At 36.8% G+C, this 19,481-nt stretch overlaps 1 protein-coding gene across 2 annotated transcripts in view; it reads right to left on the reverse strand.

Moving 5' to 3' along the window:
• The window catches only part of CEP83 (centrosomal protein 83), a 113,305-nt gene that overhangs the window by 84,240 nt on the left and 9,584 nt on the right, over window positions 1-19,481 (reverse strand). Inside the window, exon 2 of one of the 2 annotated variants that reach the window (XM_033118246.1) lies at window positions 2,021-2,135. The exons of the other annotated variant lie outside the window; for it this stretch is intronic. The gene's annotated coding sequence lies outside the window, so the exon portion shown is untranslated. The remainder of the gene's footprint in view (window positions 1-2,020; window positions 2,136-19,481) is intronic. 2 annotated transcript variants of the gene reach the window in all.

The following is a 19,481-nucleotide window of genomic DNA, read 5'->3' on the forward strand; positions in this document are numbered from 1 at the left end:
ATAAAACATAGAAGACATATTCCTTAAAAGTCACATGTTAATATTTATAAATATCAACCACATGCTGGGTCTTAAAAAAAAAAAATCTCAAAAATTTTAAAAGACCAAAATTATACAGAATGTTTTCTGACTATAGTGCAACCAAACTAAAACTCAATACATAAAGGTAAACTGGTAAGAAGGTGACAGGTAAAAAGGTAAAAGCTTAGAAAGTAAGAATACATTTCTAAATAACTTATAAATCAAAGAAAAGGTCACAGTAGAAATTAGATAATATCTAGAACTAAATGAAGCTGATGTCACATCTTAAAACTTGTGGGAGAAAGACTTCGGTTTGCAGGAAGATGGAGCAGGTGCACTTCCCTATAAATCCCAGTAATGTGACTAGAAGTCCGGAATATTACATACGGCATACCTAACACAACTCTAAAAACTGGAGACTAGAAAGCAGACTGACTAAGGACTTCAGGATATAAGAACTAGGTTCTCTGTTTTCTTTTTCCCCTCATATATGCCCAATTTGGAGCTGAAGAAGCTGGCAATGGATTCAGACCAAAAAAAAAAGAAAAAAAAAATTAGGCCTGTTCTTTAACCAAAGTAACAAGAAAAGGGAAGCCCAGCAAGATTTAAAAAAAAAAAAAAAAAAAAAAAAAAAAAATTAAACAATAACAAGCTACTCCAGGCAAATACCACACAAAAAACTGTGGCTCCACCCCATCCCCACAAGCAAAGGCCAAGTGGGGAGGCCAGGTTTGTAAGAAGGTACCCCAGTTCCCGGCCTGGATAGAATACAAGAAGGCTGAGTAAAAAGTTGGGACTTCACCCTTGCTGAGCAACACGAAAGCCTCAGGCTCCAGCCATGTCAGTGGAAACCACACGGGAAACCTGAAATTTCACCCCCACCCACAGGCAGTAAGGAAAAGCACGGCCCATCCCTGTGAAGTGCTGTCAGACACGGCCTAGTGGGAAGTCAGGCCTGGAACCACCACGCAGCAGGAACAAGCCAATGTTTTCAGGGTGTCAGTGGAAACGACCTGGGGAGACAACTCCACGCCCCCCAGCACTGATGATCTCCCCTACGTGGGTGTCAAGAGTGGCCAGCTGGGGAACTACCTGGCACACGGCCACGGTGAGACAGCACTTCCTCCTTTCAAACCCTGCCAAAGCAGTATCAGAAACAGCCAGCCAAAACAGAGGGTTTAAATAGGATCCAGAGTCTCATAACATAATACCACAAATGTGCATGTTTCAATGGAAAATCACTAGTCATACCAAGAAAGAGGAAATCTGAAATTAAATGTAAAAAGACAACTGATAAATACCAACACTGAGGTGACAGAGATGTTGCAGTTCTCTAAGATTTAAAGAAGTCATGATAAAAATGCTTCAAAGGGCTATTACAAAACAAGCTTGAAATAAAGGAAAAAAGACAAAGTTACAGCAAAGAAATACAAGTCTCAGCAAAGAACAGAAGATGTAAAGAAGAACCAAGTAGAAATTTCAGAACTGAAAAATACAATGACCAAAATAAAAGTCTAAGTAGATGAGCTCAACAGCAGAAATAGAGAGGAAAGAGAAAAAAATGAATGAACTGGAAAATGTACCAACAGAAATGACTCCACCATAGAACAGACAGAAAATACATAAAAACTAACAGATGCTCGGGGACTTGTGGGACTAAAAACATCTACCATTTGTATCATCAAAGTCTGATTCCATTTATATAAAATATCCAAAATAGGTAAATCCAGCCCAACAGAAAGCAGACTGGTAATTGCCAGGCCAGGGAAGGGGGAAAGGGAGTGACTGCTTAAACGGCGCAGTTTCTTTGGGGCAGCACAATGTGTTGGCACTAGACAGAGGCGATCCTTGTACAACACTGTGAATGTACTAACTGCCCCTGAATGGTACACTTTAAAACAGGTAATTTTATGTCATATGAATTCTACCTCAATTAAAAAAAAAGAAACTTAGCAAAGTAGAAACCGAGAGGCACATCAAGTTGACAAAAGGTACGTACGAGAACACAGCAAACAACATGCTTGAGTTTTAAATCTTCAGTGCCTTCCTTCGGGAACGTGAGAAAGACACGGATGCTCACGGTGACCAGTTTTATTCAGCATTGTACTGAAGGTCTGCAGCAAGACAAAGGAGTACAAGGTAAACTGAAGAGAATGGGAAAGGAAAGCAAAACTTTCTTTATGTATAGGTGTTCTGATGCTACATGTAGAAAATCCAAAAGAATGTACAGAGAATTCATTAGAAGAAGCAAGTTAATAACACCGCTAGAAAAATACACAAAAATTAATCGCATTCTATATACCAGCAACAAAATGTTTAAACGGTCTTCACAGCATCAAAAAAATCAAATATCTAGGCAAAAGATGTGCAAACCATTATATGAAAAATATATGGCTACCCATTAGAGAAACTACATTCTAAAGATATAAATTCTTTCCAACTGACCTACAGATGATGCAATACCAATCAACATGTAAGCAGGTAGGGGTGGGTGGGTGTGTGTGTGTGTGTGTGTGTGTGTAAAGTTTAACATGTTGATTCAAAAATTTATATGGAAATACAAAAGGCCAACAAAGGCAGAAACAATGTTAAAGGACAAGCTAGGAGGACTTTGTGTAGAACTCTGTAGCAAATAAAATGGTATGGCACTGACTTAATTATAGACCAAGAGACCAACAGAACAAATACATTCCAGAAACACACTCACCCACATAAGACGTTTCATTTAGAACAAAGGTAGTTTTGCTGAATAGTGAGAAAAAGACAGTCTCCAATAAAAGGTGCTGGGACAATCAGATCACCTTGTGGGAAAAAAGAAACCGGGGCCCAACTTTGCGCTACACACTAAAATTAATTCTCGTTAAACTAATACGAAAAAAAGCAAAGGAACCAAGTTGCTGGAATATAGGAGAATATCTTCAATAACTCTGGGTAAAAAAGAAACATACCCAGAAGGCAATTCCCTGAGCACTTTTTGTTTCAAGCCATTTGGATATCCTCTTTTGTGAAATGTCTATTTGAATCTTTTGCCCCTATTTTTCTATTGAACTGTTTGTCTTTTTACATACTAATATGTAGGAATTCTTTATAAAATTAAAATCAGAATTAGAAAACCTAAAAGAATGAGCATAACAAGTCTGGAGATGATGGGAAGCAACAGGTTATAGTGTAAACTGGCACATACGATACAATATCCACTTAGGAAAAAAATAAGTACTATCTACTATAGTCAAAGAAATGCATGTACTATGACTTCAGTAATTCCTCTACTTGATATAATACTGAAATATAAGTACAAGTGCACCAAGAGATTTGTTGGAATAATACTGTTCATAGTGGTATTATTCCCAAATGAAATCTACAAACAAACCAAATGTCCATTAACAACTGAAGAAACAAAATGCAGTATAACAGAAGTAGTACTATACAGTATGACAATGAAAACAAGCTACAGATATGCCGTGTTTCCCCGAAAATAAGACCTAACCAGAAAATGAGCCCTAGCATGATTTGTCAGGATGACATCCCCTGAACATAAGCCCTCATGTGTCTTCTGGAGCAAAAATTAATATAGGACCCGGTCTTATTTTTGGGGAAACCTGGTACTCCATTTTGGTGAATGCCAAAACATATCATGCAAAAGAAAGAAGTTAGACACAAAAGAATACATACTAAATTATTCCAAACATAAAGTTGGTAAAAAAAATTAAATACAGGCAAAACTATCGTTATTTAGAGGATAGGTGCTTAGGTTAGTTTAGGTTGTAAAACTATAAAGAAAGGAGGTAATTAATAGAAAAGCCAGGACAGTGTTACCTGCGAAAGCCTGGCAGTGTTCTACTTCTCAGTCTTTGTCGTCGTTACATGGAGGTTTACTTTGTAAATCACTCAGATAGACAGTCTTTGTGTACTTTTCTCCATATATACTATAATTCACAATTTTATAAAAAGATTCTGAATTTTAAATTTTTTAATTTCTAACTTTTATTCAAAAACTTGGCTCTATATCATTAAAAGAAGGATGGTCTTTTCCATCCTCCTGCCAACACATGCTGTTGGCTTAATTCTCTTCCTGGTTGTGAGGCTACTACAGTTTCAGAAATCACATGGATACATAGTAACAGTCAGAAAAAGGACCATTTCTTCCAACAGATCTCTCGTTTGTTTACAGTATCTTTGTTTTTACGGTAAAATTCACACAGAATGAAATGCATAAATTTTAAGTATACCATTCCATGAGTTCACAAAGGAAGAACCCAAGAGTTTTCCACTGTTTACACCTATCAATTTTGTTTGTCCATCCTCTTACTGACGGGCATTTGGATTGCTCCTGGTTGTTACGTTAGTTATTACCCTGTTCCCCTGAAAATAAGATCTAGCCAGACAATCAGCTCTAATGTGTTTATTGGAGCAAAAATTAATGTAAGACCTGGTATATTTATTATATTGTTTATTATTATATTATATAGACCCAGTCTTACATTGTAGTAAAATAAGACCGGCGATTATATTAATTTTTGCTCCAAAAGACGCATTAGAACTGAATGTCTGGCTAGGTCTTATTTTCGGGGTAAACACGGTATAAATAAAGCTGCTATGAACATTCTTGTATAAAGACTTTTTGTGGACATGGTTTCATTTGGAGAGAGGGGCAAATATCTGAGTGAAACTGCTAGATCATGGAGTATATGTTTATAAGAAAGTGGCAAATCTTTTTCCAAAGCAGTCGTACTAGTTTTCCTTTCAAACCCAACATGAGATTTGTTTGCTCCACAATTTTGCCAATATTTGGTGTTGTCTGTCGTTAAAAGACAAATTTATGCACATTAAAACTTTCAAGAGTTTATTCCAATCAGGCAGCACCCAACTGACAGGACTCCACCAAGAGGAGCTAATGGAGAAGATGTGGAAGCAAAGCAAGCAAACCATTTATTTGGCTACAAGCTTAAGGAGTTGCCTTATTTGGGAATACCTCATTGGCTGTGATTGGTTGTTCTTAACTTTCATTTCCTTGGATGAGTGTATGGCTTCTGGCTCAGGCTTCGGTTTACTTACAAGACTACCAAGGCCTTAGAGCCACCTCAGACTAATGGCTTCCTTGTTTAATTACTTAAACAAGGTCTTTTTTTTTTAAATTTTAGCCATTCTAGTGAATGTAAAGTGATAGCTCATTGTGGTTTTAATTTGCATTTCCCTGAAGCACTTTTTCATGTATTTAATGGCCATTCATAGATCTTAATCTAAAAGATCTTTGCTTTAAGAATGATCACAACAAAAAATGTTCACTTCACAATGGGTAAAGTGTGAGATAACTACTTGTATATTAGAAATGGAAACAACTTTGAAATTTATCTCTGTACACTGACTACTGTCGCTTCCTGGGCACACACTGCTGTTTTCCACCTCTATGTCTTGGCAGATACTAATTTCCTTGCCCAGAAGGTCTTTTCCATCCCTCTGCACTCTGATCTAGTAAATTCCTAGTCAGCCTTCAAAACGCTGACCAAGAACGCATTACTTTCTCCATGAAGTACTTCCTAACTCTCTCAAACATTCAGGTAATTATTCTGTCTTCTAATTTGTATTTTAGGTTATGCAACACATGCAGTCTAACTTCCTCCAGGGCAAGAAACATGTTTTACTCATCTTTATACCTCCAGTACGTAAAATAAACACAGGCACATACTAGCTCAAAAATATCAAATGAACATGTTCACCATTCTAATGCTACTTTAGCCTTGACTCACTTTTGTCATCCATATTCAGTAACTGAGGCTTCCAGACTGTATTAGGCTGAATGCCGGCCCCAAAAAGATGTCACTTCCTAATCTCTGTAGCCTGTGAATATTACCTAATATGGGGGAAAAAGTGATTAATTTAAGGCTCTTAAAGGGGGGAATTTATCCTGGATTACACGAGTGGAGCCTAAATGCAATCACATGCATCAGATGAGGCAGAAAAAGAGTAAATAAAAGTGAGCCCGAGGGGGACATCCCCTCCCTAGGGACCACCCAGACTCAGCCCCTAGAGATAAATTTTTCTGTTGAAACATCCTTAGAAAAAGGAGGTAAACCCCAACCAGGAATAATCTAGTTTTTGTCGCCTGCGCAGACTGCTGGAGCCTGCTTGAACTCCAGCCTCATTATAATACAATTAGAATAAAATGAACATTACAGGCTTGCCGCCACCACCCTAACCCCGTGGGTTTTTCTATATGCATTCTGGGCAAAAGCAGAAAGAAACCAGTCGTATAACCTGCATATATCTATCAAATGACCTGTCTATACAGCACGTCTCCTGCTGTAAGAAAACCTACCTACCCTTTCCTGTATGAGAAAAAGCTAACCTGAAGTTAGGTGCAGCTGTCCGCTCGAGACTGCCTCTGGCAGCCTCTCTGCCGGCAGCTTTCTTCTTAAATAAACTTTCTAACTTTTGTTCCTTTTTGAGTCTGTGAATTCTTTCACTTTCTGCAAAGGACCAGGGGTTAATTCTATGCAAGTACAGTATCCTTTTAGGACAGAGGCAGAGGGAGTTTTGACACTGAGAAGAGGCAATGTGATCAAAAGGCAGATGGATGTGGCCACAAACCAAGGAATGCCTGGAGCCACAGAAGCCAGGAGAAGCAAGGACGGACTGTCTCCCAGAGCTTTTGGGGGAAGTACAGCACTTGATTTCAGACTTCTGGTCGTCAAACTGAGCAAATACATTTTTGTTAATTTACACCACCCGGTATGTGGTACTTTGTCACTATACTCATAAGTAACTAATACATTCACTTTCTCTTCAGTATATATTTTCATAATGAAATTTACCCATAACCAAAATTTCTATCACAACTTTAAATTCCTACCATGATCAGGCTTTTCCGATTTCAACCACTCAATATATGGGTATCAATTACTCACAGAACATCTAAATATGTATTAGGCACACATACTATATAGAAACAATTCCTAATGCACAGAGTCAATAAAGAAATTCATAAGGTAAATTTTAAAAAGTTAAGTACACAGTTCAAACCGCATTTTTTTAAAAAAGTGAAACTGGTTATTTTGATGACTAGTCTCTGTGAAAGGCAGTTTTTAAAAGACAGCACAACCCTTCAAATACTTCATCTTCCTCTCTGCAACTATTACTATCTCATAACCAGACCCACATGTCCTTCCAAAAACTACTGCTTTGACCAGCCCCAGCTCTACGAACCGCCATAGGACATTTTCTTTTGTACAGGAACCGTATTTCTTTAGCACTGGTACAATGTCTGCCCCCCAAAACGGCAATTCAAAATATTCTAAAAGACAGCTGCTGATAAGCATGGAAAGCTTCCAAAACACATTCCATTAAAAAGCACATGCTATGCCTTTGCACATTTCAAAACAATCCTTCATTACATGCCCCCAATGTGAATGTTGTTTTTTAGGAAGAACCTACATCAGGCATTTTCACTTATCAGCAAAAGATAAGAAACGAATTTCTTTAAAATCCAGAGAGAATCCTAAACTAGTCACCGAAACAGCCTTTGGATGGCTAGCCAAGGTGTCTGGTATACAAAAAATGCCACAGTTTGACACCCTGCCAAACCTGAAGTACAGCTGGGAGCAGACCCTTCAAAGCCCTGGTAAGATGCCAGGCCCCGTAATTATGACTTAGAGAAAAACAGGAGGGCAAGGCAAGAGGCAGGGAAGAAGATATGTATTAGAGCTGTTAGCAGTCAACCACTAAGCACTCTGAATTAAAATGTTATTCTATTCTTATAATTGCACTGTCTGCCTCTGCACAGCTTAATTCACACAAAGGAATTCTGGAAGGTAGGCTATAGTAACCAGTCAAACTCAACTGCTTAGAAATAAATTATAAAAGTCTCTGAGAAGTTGTGATCTGAACAACAAGGACTGTTGCTCAAACCATACTTCAAATTCATTGCAGTGTTTCTCAGTGTAGGCTCTCTTACATGTAACAGGAGGGCTTTCCAAAAGGTCTGTGAACACTTAATACCTCTGTGCAACTTGTAGAGTCTTCTTTGCTCACAGTCCCATATTTCTCCTAAAACAGAAAAGGCTACCATATGGCTCCAAACACAAAATGAAGGTTGCCTACTCATCTAACCATATAACTTGGAAACTATTTGTGTTTTAAATAAATCCTGATTTAATCTAATTTCCATGAGATTTATGCCTTAGTCTGAAAAGTTAAGGGTAAAAATTGGTAAGAGTTCACCTGATATTTTTACTGGAGTTAACAGAAGCATTCTCTTTTTGATCTTTGAGAATCTGCTAAAAAGAAAGCATAAAATTTTTCAGAGCCAGAAGAGGGAGATAAATAAAAGCCATCCTCAAGACTTAACAAGCTAATTTTAAAACCATATATCTTTTTCTTTAAAAAAGCAATTAAACAGTAAATATTTATTGACAGGCTACTGTACCATATTTACTGAGTGGTCTACATATACTAAGAGGGCTTTGAAGGAGACACAGAAATACACAGACCACTCTGTTAAGCAGACTTCTGAGCAAGAAAGAGCCTGCCTATTTTCAGAGTATTATGGACATTTTCTAAATGCCTATTATATGCAAGACACTTTGTTGGGTACAGGACTACAGAAATAAATAAATAAAAATCCTTGCACTCAAGTTCATTCATTCACAGTGGTCAATAAAACACACATTAACCAACATGTCCTGACTGAACAGGAATAAGAGAAAATTTACTATTAAATTCTTTTCGTACTTCAACTTGTTTTACCATATGCATATACTACCTATTCAAAATGATAAATTAATTCAGAAAGTTTGAAAACTGTAAAGCACTGTAATATATTTATAAGCAGTATGGGTACAGAGGGGAGAGGGTACGAATTCTGCTAGAGAAGCTGTCAGGGAATATGTCACAAAAAAGATAATCTTGAGCTAAAACAAAGAAAGGGATGCAGGGAAGAAACCTCAAGTACAAAGGTATGGAAAAGAGAAGAACACTGGGGCAGGGTGGGGGTGGGCAGAGCAGCCTGGAGAGGCAGGGTAGGGCGTGCACAATCCTGGAATTATCCTGGGGTCTGAGAGAGCCAATGAAAGGTTTTAAGCTTGTGGGTGGATTTGTATCTCAGAAAACTAGGTTATCCAAGGTGTAGAGACCAGAGGGGAGGTTGAGGGAAAGAGGAAAGATCAAAAGCAGAGAAGAGGAAATCAAAAGTTCAGGAAAGCAACGATGAAGGCCTGAACTAAAACAGTGGCAGCCGGCAGTCAACAAGGAATAGTCCTGAAATGAATTTGGAGGGAGAAGTAACATGACTTATTATTTGTTAGGCATTGCCACCCCTCTCCCTCAAAAAAAGAACAAAAACCATTTTAATGTCACTAATTAAAAGGCCAACCAGGAAATAGGACAGTTTAAAAAAGGTAAAATGGAATCTAGTTAAAGTAGAAGAAAGGCTGTTTCAAAATTGACAATTATTTCAAGCACTAATCTTCCACATGAGCGAAGACTCAAGCACAGGGATCTTTGCAAAAGCATCATAGTAACTGTAAATAGTATTACAGTAAAACACTGTGAATATCTACCTTTCCTCCAACAAGGATTTTATCAGCAAAGGAATAAACACTAAAGCTGATTCTGTCAGGAACAAAGACATAAAATAAGTATTTTGTTCCTTAAATGTCCACCTGCTGTTACTCCTCCTCATTCTTTCCTTCAAACAATCATCTCTATAGCAACACAATGTTGAGAAATTTGTAGGTGGAAAGCATATGTTTTTGCAAAAATATGAGAATTCAAGAATATGAGCTACTTTATTTTTTCCTTTAATACAAAAGATACACAATATATCTTAAGACAACTAAAATATGACAGATATGAAACAGAAAAACATGAACTTAAAAACACAAGGAAATGTAAAAAGTGGTGTTGTACATGTTTACATGGAAATTCTTTTTATAGGTTACAATGACACCTTGTGGTAAGACTTTTTAAATTATATAAGTTATCCTGGAAAACATTTTTACAGCAGAGACATAATAAAACTGGTTTACCAAGTAGGAAAGAATAAAACCAGTGTTGAGGTGGTACGAACATGTACAATAATCCATTTGGAAAATTAAGGGCAAGAAAATCAAACTTTAAAAACTGTCATAATATTAGATAGGCAAAAGCACCTTCCAAACTCTAAGTATAAAGGATTATACTACTCCCTTTACCTAAGCTAAAATTATGTCTTTTTAAATGATGCAAAAAAAACAACAAACTACTTTTGTCATCTGTGGCAAAATTCATAATGTTGGCAATCTCTTTACCTGAGAATATTGACACATAGGTTATAAACTATGAAAATAATTTAACGTCATTACTCCTTCCTTACCAATTAAAAAATAGATAATACAGGTATCCTCTGCTTTTTGAAAGCTTGCTTTACACCACTTTGCTTCTACAAAACACCTACATTAGCACCGGTTTTCTCTAACTGAAAGAATCCGAAGAGGATTTTCACTTTATGAAAAAAGGCAAAAAGCAGAAATAGCGTTCATCGTTTGTGTTACAGCCATTCTAGAGGCAGCACGCACCCCAAGCAGCGAGAGTGGCCACGCTCCTTCCCTGGGAACTGCACTCAGCATCCAGCATCAGGCGGCCACAACTGTGAACTGTGTCTGTGAGCGTCTGTGCTTTATCTGGATTTAGGCCAAGCGCATCCGTTAGCAAGATGTGTCCTAAGATGATTGCTTCTTCACTTTACGCCACTTCAGCTTACGAAAGATTTCACAGGAACACTCTACTTTAGGATAGCAGGGAAAACTTGTACCACTTTAAATATTTCAAGCTTGATTAATCCAATAATTAAAAGAATAATTTGCAATTATCTTTCATTGGGCGTTTACTATGTTTACTCAACTATATGAAACATCAGTAAATGTAAAGAAGTTAACGATGAAGTTTGCACACAATCACCTTTATGAATCTCTTTGAAAATTCTTCTCCCTTAGAATTTACAACACTATGATCACCCCCTATTTCACTAACACTTCTCGCTCTTTCTTACTTGTTCCCGTTTCTCCTATTCACCCTAAGAAATCTCTGGTCCATTGCTCCATCTCTATGAGAAAAGTCAAGTTCTCTCTGTGGACCCTGAGAAAGAAGACACCAACTAAGAAGGGGACCCGGTGACTAACTGGGCTCAAATTTTAAAAAACAGTGTCCAGCAACCATTTCTACACAGGACTCGCACACAAACCACAGGTCAGGAAGAAGCCCACACTGAGCTGCCTGCCTCCTGCACGGAGCTGCCTGCCTGCACTGTGTTCCAGGAGTCTGAGCCAGCCCTTATAAAGGGGTTCCTGAAACAGTATTTCAAACAATAGGACCGAGACTTTCCCCCTTCAATTGGAGCTGTGCAGCTATATCTCCATCAGCATCTTCACCAACCAATCAGAGCAGCTCTATTCTGACCAATCAGAACAGTGCCTTTTGGACCATTCAAACTGCCAGGATTTGCGAGTCCTCATTTGCATGAGAACAGACCAATCAGGGACGAGGGGCAGGGACTTCTGTCTATATAAGTCAGCTCCCCTCTAGCTTGGAGAGCACTCTTTTCCTTTCTACTGAAGACTGTTTCCCCAGCTGGAGTTAAAACACTTAAGGTGAAACACCGGAGATGTCTCTCAGGAGCAAAGCAGAGCAGACCAGTGTGGAACAGAGTAGAGCTTTCTAGCCAAAGAGGGACCTGGCCCCAGGGCCACCTTACAGCCATATTACTTCATACTTGAGCTATAACACTATTGAGCTGCGCCACAGCCATGCTGTTCTCACAGTCATGCTGTATCACAATTGAGCTGTTTGCACTAAATAGTTTCCTTCCTCACCGCACCCCAAACTGGGGATTCTTGTTGGTGTTGAATTGATGCCAACAACCATGGCTTGACACTTCTCTCAGAGCTTCAATTATTACATCTGACTGACCCTCAAATTTACACCCACATTCCCTGCCTTTCTCCCAGCTCATAACTCACATTCTACTCACGTGTCCCATCTACAAAGGAAGCTCAACATAACAAGAATTAAGCTCATTTGCTTCAAATTTTCTACCTGCCTTATTAAAAACAAAAATCAATTATGACTATATCCCCTTAATTCTTACACACAACTCATCCCCCAACTCCTATTTGTAATAAATTATTAATCCTGCTGATTCTTCTTTATCTGTCTGCTTATTTTAACCATTCTTCTCCATTTCTAGGCAATCACCCTCCAGTGCAAAACCTGAAATATTTTGTACTTGGTTTATTTTAACAGAACTCTCTAAACAGTATCCCAGATTTTAGTCTTTCCTCATCCTTACATAGCCTACAAAATACCCACCAAGACAATGTTTTCCGTACAGTTTTCAGACTGTGATTCCAACTATAATCCTTCCTATTGTTTATTGGATCAAATCTAAATTTCTCAGCCAAATTCAAATCTCTGAATTAGCCAACTCCCTATACAAATGCAAACATTTCATTTTGCTGCCCCACAGGGACTTTTTGCTGGAGTCAATTAAGTTTGCTTTACAGTTCCTCAGACATGTGTTGCTTATTCTTGCCTTCACAATTTTATGTAGTTATGCCAGATTGAAATACCTTCTTAAATCTTTTCAACTAACCCACAAATCAAGACCGGAGTCAAACCTAAACCCTACAGCCTGAACAATCATGAAACTATTTTCAGAGTTTATAGTTTCTCTAAAAGTGAACATAAAGAATAGCTTCTGCCCTTTTTCTGCTCCATAGGTTTCTGCCTTCCTTGTGCTTGTCTCAGGATATTTATTCTATATTCTATCACACATGTATTTTCCTCCTCTTATGCCTTACGACTATGTAGACTATCTTTCCAAAGGCACTATGAGTTCCTCAAAGGAAAAACTACAACCTTCCATATTTCTGGTCATCTCCAGTTCCAGTAAACCTACTTAATGACAGAAAAGTGGTCCACAAAATTTGCGATATGAATCCTACTTTCCCATAGGCTTACAATGTAATTTCAGAGAAAGCTTAGGGAAGGATGTCACCAGGAACATCTTTTACTAATTAATTATGCACACCTTGTGATAGTTATCAAGATATTTCTGCCTCAAAAAAAAAATTCCAGGGGCGGTTGGATGGCTCAGTTGGTTGGAGCACAAACTCTCAACAACAAGGTTGCCAGTTCAATTCCCACATGGGATGGTGGGCTGTGTCCCCTGCAACCAAAGATTGAAAACGGTGACTGGACTTGGAATTAAGCTGCACCCTCTACAACTAGACTGAAGGACAACAACTTGGAGTTGATGGGCCCTGGAGAAACCCACTGTTCCCCAATATTCCCCAATAAAATTAAAAAAAAAATTCTGGGAGACAGTCTAGTCTGGTCATCAAAGGCCTTAAGAATGAACATATCATTTAACCTAGCATTTCCGCATATAGGAATAAATCCTAAGAAACTAATCAGAGATGTGCGCAAACATTTGTGTTCAAAGCTCTTCTTCCTTTATCATTCAATAAATATTAAGCACATCCCAAGGGCCAGTTAAAAGTAGAAGACAGAATTAGATTTCCATCTTCATAGTGCTTACATCACAGTATTATTTATAATGGGAGAAGGGACAATTTAAAAAAGCATGTTTAACAGTAAGATACACCATATTCATGGAATGAATTACTCAATGTTGCTAAAATGTTAATTTCTCCAAAATTGAATGCAATGCCATTCAAAATCCCAGCAGACTTTTTAATAGAAATTAACAAGCTGATTCTAAAATTTATGTGGAAACACAAAGGACTGGGACTAGCCAAAACAGCTTTGAAAAAGAACAAAGTTAAAGAAATTGCACTACCTGATTTCTTGATTTATTAAAATGCTACAGAAATGAAATTGTGTGGCATTGCCAAGACAGAAACATAAATCCACTAAAAACAGAGGAGAGTTCAAAAATAGACCGAAACACATATGGTTAATTAATTTTTGACAAAAATGAGAAGTCAATTCAATGGAGAAAGGATAGCCTTTTCAACAAATGCTCCCGGGAACATCCAGTACCTCACACTGTACACAAAAACTGACTAAAATTACACAAAACATAGAACTATAAAACTCAGAAGAAAACAAAGGGGAAAATCATTCTGATCATGGGTTAGGTAAAGATTTCTTAAACACCAAAAGTATATTCCACAAAAGAAAAAAAAATGACAAACTAAACTTCATCAAAATTGAAAACTTAGGTTCTTTAAAAGACAATGTAATGCCAATGAAAAGATAAGCAACAGTGAAGGAAAAATTTACAAATCATATACTGATAAACGACTTGCATCCAAAATACATAAGGAATTCTCAAAACTAAATAAGGAAACAAACAATTTAACAAAACAACAAAAAATGGGCAAAAGATTTGAAAAGACACATCACCAAAGAAGATACATGGGTGGTTAAAAAAAGACTTGAAAGATGTGAAATATCATTCACATCTATGAGTATCAGTCATTTGTGAAGTGCAAATTAAAAACACAATGCTAAACTACTATACACCTATTAGGAAGGGTAAAATTTAAAAGGTTGACTATACCAAGTATTGACTAGAATAAAGGGGAACTGGAACTGTCAGAAACTACTGGTGGAAATATAAAATGGGAAAACCATATGGAAAAACACTTTGGCAGTTTCTTAAAAATTAATCATATACTTACTATATAATTCAGCCATTTCATTTACAGGTATTTACTCAACAGAAATGAAAGCATGTATGTCCATACAAAGACTTTTATACAGATGCTCATAGAAGCTTTACTTGTGAGACTCAAACATCAAGAGGTGAATGGATAAAAAACTGTGATATATCCATACAATGGAATACTATTCAGCAATAAAAACAAATGCTTTAACATGGAGGAATCTCAAAATAATTATGCTGAGTGAAAAAAATCTAGACATAAAAAAAGAGTACATGTTATATGACTCTACTCATATAAAACTCTAGGGAATGGAAACTAATCATAGTGACAGAAAGCAGATCAGTGGTTGCCTGGAATGGGAAAGAGTGAGCCAGAGGGCGGGAGAGGGGTGAGGATCACAAAGGGGCATGAGGAAACTTTTGCGGGTGATGGATATGTTTATCCATCACTTTGTAGCAGTGACAGTTTCACAGGAATATACATAGAGAGGGTGCCACAAAAATGTACACACATTTTAAGAAAGGAAAAAAACTATTAAAATTGTAATGCTCAATATATACGGATAACAAAAGATGAATACAAGTCACGTTTGATTTCTGCAATTGCGAGAGATGCTCAAAGTGGTTCCCATCAGCGTCCAAACACTTCTGATTATGGCGAACTACTGCTTGTGAAATGCTGACCAAAGTGTCCACTTGTACACATTTTTTTGGCATCCCCAGTATATCAAAACTTAAATTGTTTACTTTTTAAAATGTACAACTTGTTACTTATCAATTATATTCAATAAAGCTGTTTTTAAAAATAAACATTATAAACTTTAGGGAAAAAACTTTCCTAAAAGAAAACTCTAGACCCAGCTAATTTCACAGTTAAATTTTTACTTTAAAAAATGTTATGTAAGAATATTTAATAACATTGGGAAATGTTTGTTAAATAAGTTGAAAAAGCAGATTATAAAACATAGGTTTCATAATTCTTATTTTGTAATAAGCATATTTACATGTTTCAAAAAAACCACAGAAAGGATAGACACTAAACTACCAGGAATGCCAACATAACGTACACACATGACTTGTATTCACCTTTTGTTAGCAGTATATATTGAGTAGTACAATTTTAATAGTTTTTTTTCCTTTCTTAAAATGTGTATACATTTTTTGGCACCCTCTGTATTAATAACATTATCTCTAGATGGTAGGTGTGATTTTCTGTATTTCCTGCACTTATTATACAAAAGATTTTGTTTTTTAAAATCAAAGGGAAAATGTCATTGGAAGAAAAAATAGGGGAACCTCAAAGTCCACCTGAAGACCAAAGGAGGGGGAAAAGCCTCCGCTCTTCACATCAGGTAACATATAAACATAAAAGAGAATGAGAGTTGAAGTTCAAGCCTCCAGAAAATAACCCAGAAGTCCTAAACTTCCATTCTTTTCCATTCATGTTTATGCAATAAATATTTTAAAATATTTTCAAAAATATTTGGCTCTTGTCAGCCTCAAATCCATATTCAACAACATTACTAAATCTATGATGCCACTTAAAATTCTCTTATCAATAACTCCCTTTTATCTACAATAGTTTACAAACAATTCTAGTAATTGAACTTCTTTTTCAAATCTTATAAAACTCCAATATTTAGAACAGACTATGTCATTTTATTCATGTATATTAATAATAAAAATTTAAATTCATAAGATATTATTTTAAAGATACATATCAGATCTTTCATTCCATCCCAGTTAATATGTTTGTTGGCAGTCTCTACTTTTAAAAACTAGCTTATATCACTTTTGAATATATGTATATTATAGTGGCTTTTAGAAATTGAAGCTATAAGCAACATTCAAGTCAAACCTCTGCAGAATCCTAAAGTACTTCCCACTTAAGGTTTTGAAGAACTGGCCAGTAAAGGTTAATCCAAGCTTCATATAGTACACAAAACGCTTCACAATCTGGACCCTCTTCAACCTTCTCATGTCTCAGAACTCCCTGATACGTACTTATATCCTAACAACACTAAGCTACTTGTAGTTCATTGAACACACCATACTTTTTACTTCAGGCTGACCCGTCTACCTAATGCAATCTTCTAATCTCAACCGTCACTCGTTTTTATGATCAACTCAGTTATTACTTCATTCTGAAAGTCTTCCCTGGATGCTTCCCTTATTCTTTTCCTCCAGTCCATTCGGAGTTGAGAGTCTTTGTGAGCTCTTCTACAATGCTATAAGTTTATCCATATCAATGTATTTACTTCACCACGTTGTAATCAGTTATTTGTATGCCAATCTCCTTCACTAAGCTAAGGCCTCCTTGAGATCAGAGATTATGTTTTCGTCGTTTTACACCCCAAAACTGTACACAATAGCTGGAATATGTCAGGTGGTCAGTAAACACTTGTTGAGTTAATGGTAAACACTTTCTTCCACTGACCAAAATGACAGGGAAAGCAAGAAATCACAGAGCTTGAGATTTCCTAACCCCAAACATTTTATAATCTGAACCTTGAGGAAAATCAGAAAAGCACATTTGGAGGGACTAGTAAATGTCTAATTTTGTGCAAAGAATTAAGAGTAATATAAAATAAGTACGGGACAAGTTTTATCCTGCTGAGAGAAAACTTCTACATATAAGAAGACCTCCCAATTCCAACGTGAGGGAATAAGTAAGCCAACAAATCCTCTCCACAAAACAGCCAAAAACAACCATTTTAGCGCTCTGGAATTCAATCGAAGGCATTCAACAAAGTGAAAGGTATTTATTCATGAAAACAACTTAACTCTGGGTAAGAAGAACACAAGTCTACAATCATTCTTACCTTTGGCTGTTCCCATCTCCCCCCACCTCTGTCAGTGCAGGAGTTTAACAAGGGAGGGGCACAGTGTGGAAACAACAGTTTCACCACCACTACTTGAGGGTGATGTGTTGATTTGGTGCATTGTCAGTTAAAGTGGAGATCTCTGATTTAGCCTGAGGTTGCAGGAGTCTCTGTGGCAACAAACAATCAGCAGACTAGCTGGGGATTTCACAAGAATTCTGAGAGGTGAGACAGCAGTAGGGGGCTTGATAAATTATTCACTAGCCCAGATTAAACAATGACTATGAACCTGTGCACCAGAGACTGCAGCAGGACCAGGCCACTAACACATCCTTGACAACAGGGCTACAAGCACATGAACAGAAGAGACACAAGAGAAGCTGGTGGAAAGTAAAAGAGACTTGAAAATGACTGTGTTTGAACGCACTGCCTAGACTTCACTGATCCATCAGCAGTACTAACCATGGTAGTTCAAGCTATTTGAACACAATCTCTGACCAATCCTTGGTTGAACACAAAGCTATTCAGACACAGGAAGCCAGGTTTAAAAACAAAGAAATAAAAACAGCAGAGACAACAGGAACCACTCAACGTAGGGGAACAGACTTCAAAAATATAGACCAGGCAGCTACTACACAAACAACAACAAAATGACAATATCAATCTTAAAGAGAAAAATCAAAGTATAAAGTTGTTTCAAAATACTATCTAAAACATCCAGTATTCAACAAAAAAACAAAAACAAAAAAAGTGTGACCCATTCAAAACAGCAAACACCAACTGTCTCCGAGTGTCCTCAGATATTAGACTTGACAGACAAAAACTTCAAAGGAATAAGTCATCCCATCTTACTCATGGTTTAACTTTCCAGTTTTAGTTACTCACGGTCAACTACTGTTCAAAAATATTACATAGGAAATTCCAGAAATAAACAATAAGTTTAAGTTGCGCACCATTCTGAGAAGTGTAAAATTTCACACCATCCTGCCCCATCCCACCTGGGATGTTAATCCTCCCTTTGTTCAGGATTTCCACACTGTATGTACAATACAATCAAGTATTTTGAGACCACATTCACTAACTTTTATTATAATATATTGTTGTAATTTTTCTATTTTATTACTAGTTATTGTGAATCTCTTAGTGTGTCTAATTTATAAATTAAGCTTCATCACAAGTAAATATGTATAGGAAAAAACACAGTACAAGTAGTGTTCACTACTATCCAAAGTTCCAGGCATCCACTAGAGGTCTTGGAACATATCCCCTGTGGATAACAGAAGGCTACTGTATAATAAACATATTAAAAAACCTAAAGAAAACCGTATTTAAAGAATTCAATGAAAGTATACTGATAATAACTCAAAGGATTGAAAACCTGAATGGAAATAAAAAACTGTTTTTAAAAATGGAAAATCTGAAGTTGGAAAGTATAACTACTGAAATAAAAAACTCACTAGAGGCACTTAACAACAGACTTGAGATGACAGCAGACAGAAGCAATGCACCTGAAGATAGATCAATGGAAAATATCCAGTCTGAAGATCAGAGCGGGGGGGAAAAAAGACTGAAGAGAAATGATAAAACTTCAGAGATCTGTGGAACTATATACACATAATGAGATTTCCAGAAGACGAGAAAAGAGAGGTGGGGAAGAGAAAAATTGAAAAAATAATTGCTGAAAAGTCCCAAATTTAATGAAAAGCATTATCTATCCAAGAAGCCCAGCAAAGCCAACATAAAGAAATCAACATCACGATATACCACAGTCAAACTGCTGATAAACAAAGAAAAAAAAAATCTTTAAAAAAACAAAAGAAAACTGACTCATCACATACAAGAGAATGATATGATTAATAGCTGGCATTACATAGAAACAATGAGGCCAGGAAAGAAACCATGGAATTTAAACAAACAAAAAAAGAGCTCTCAAAAAGAATTCTATATTCAGCAAAATTATCCTTCAAAAATGATAG

Source organism: Rhinolophus ferrumequinum, chromosome 10 (assembly GCF_004115265.2).
Source record: "Rhinolophus ferrumequinum isolate MPI-CBG mRhiFer1 chromosome 10, mRhiFer1_v1.p, whole genome shotgun sequence".
Taxonomy (NCBI): Eukaryota; Metazoa; Chordata; class Mammalia; order Chiroptera; family Rhinolophidae; genus Rhinolophus; species Rhinolophus ferrumequinum.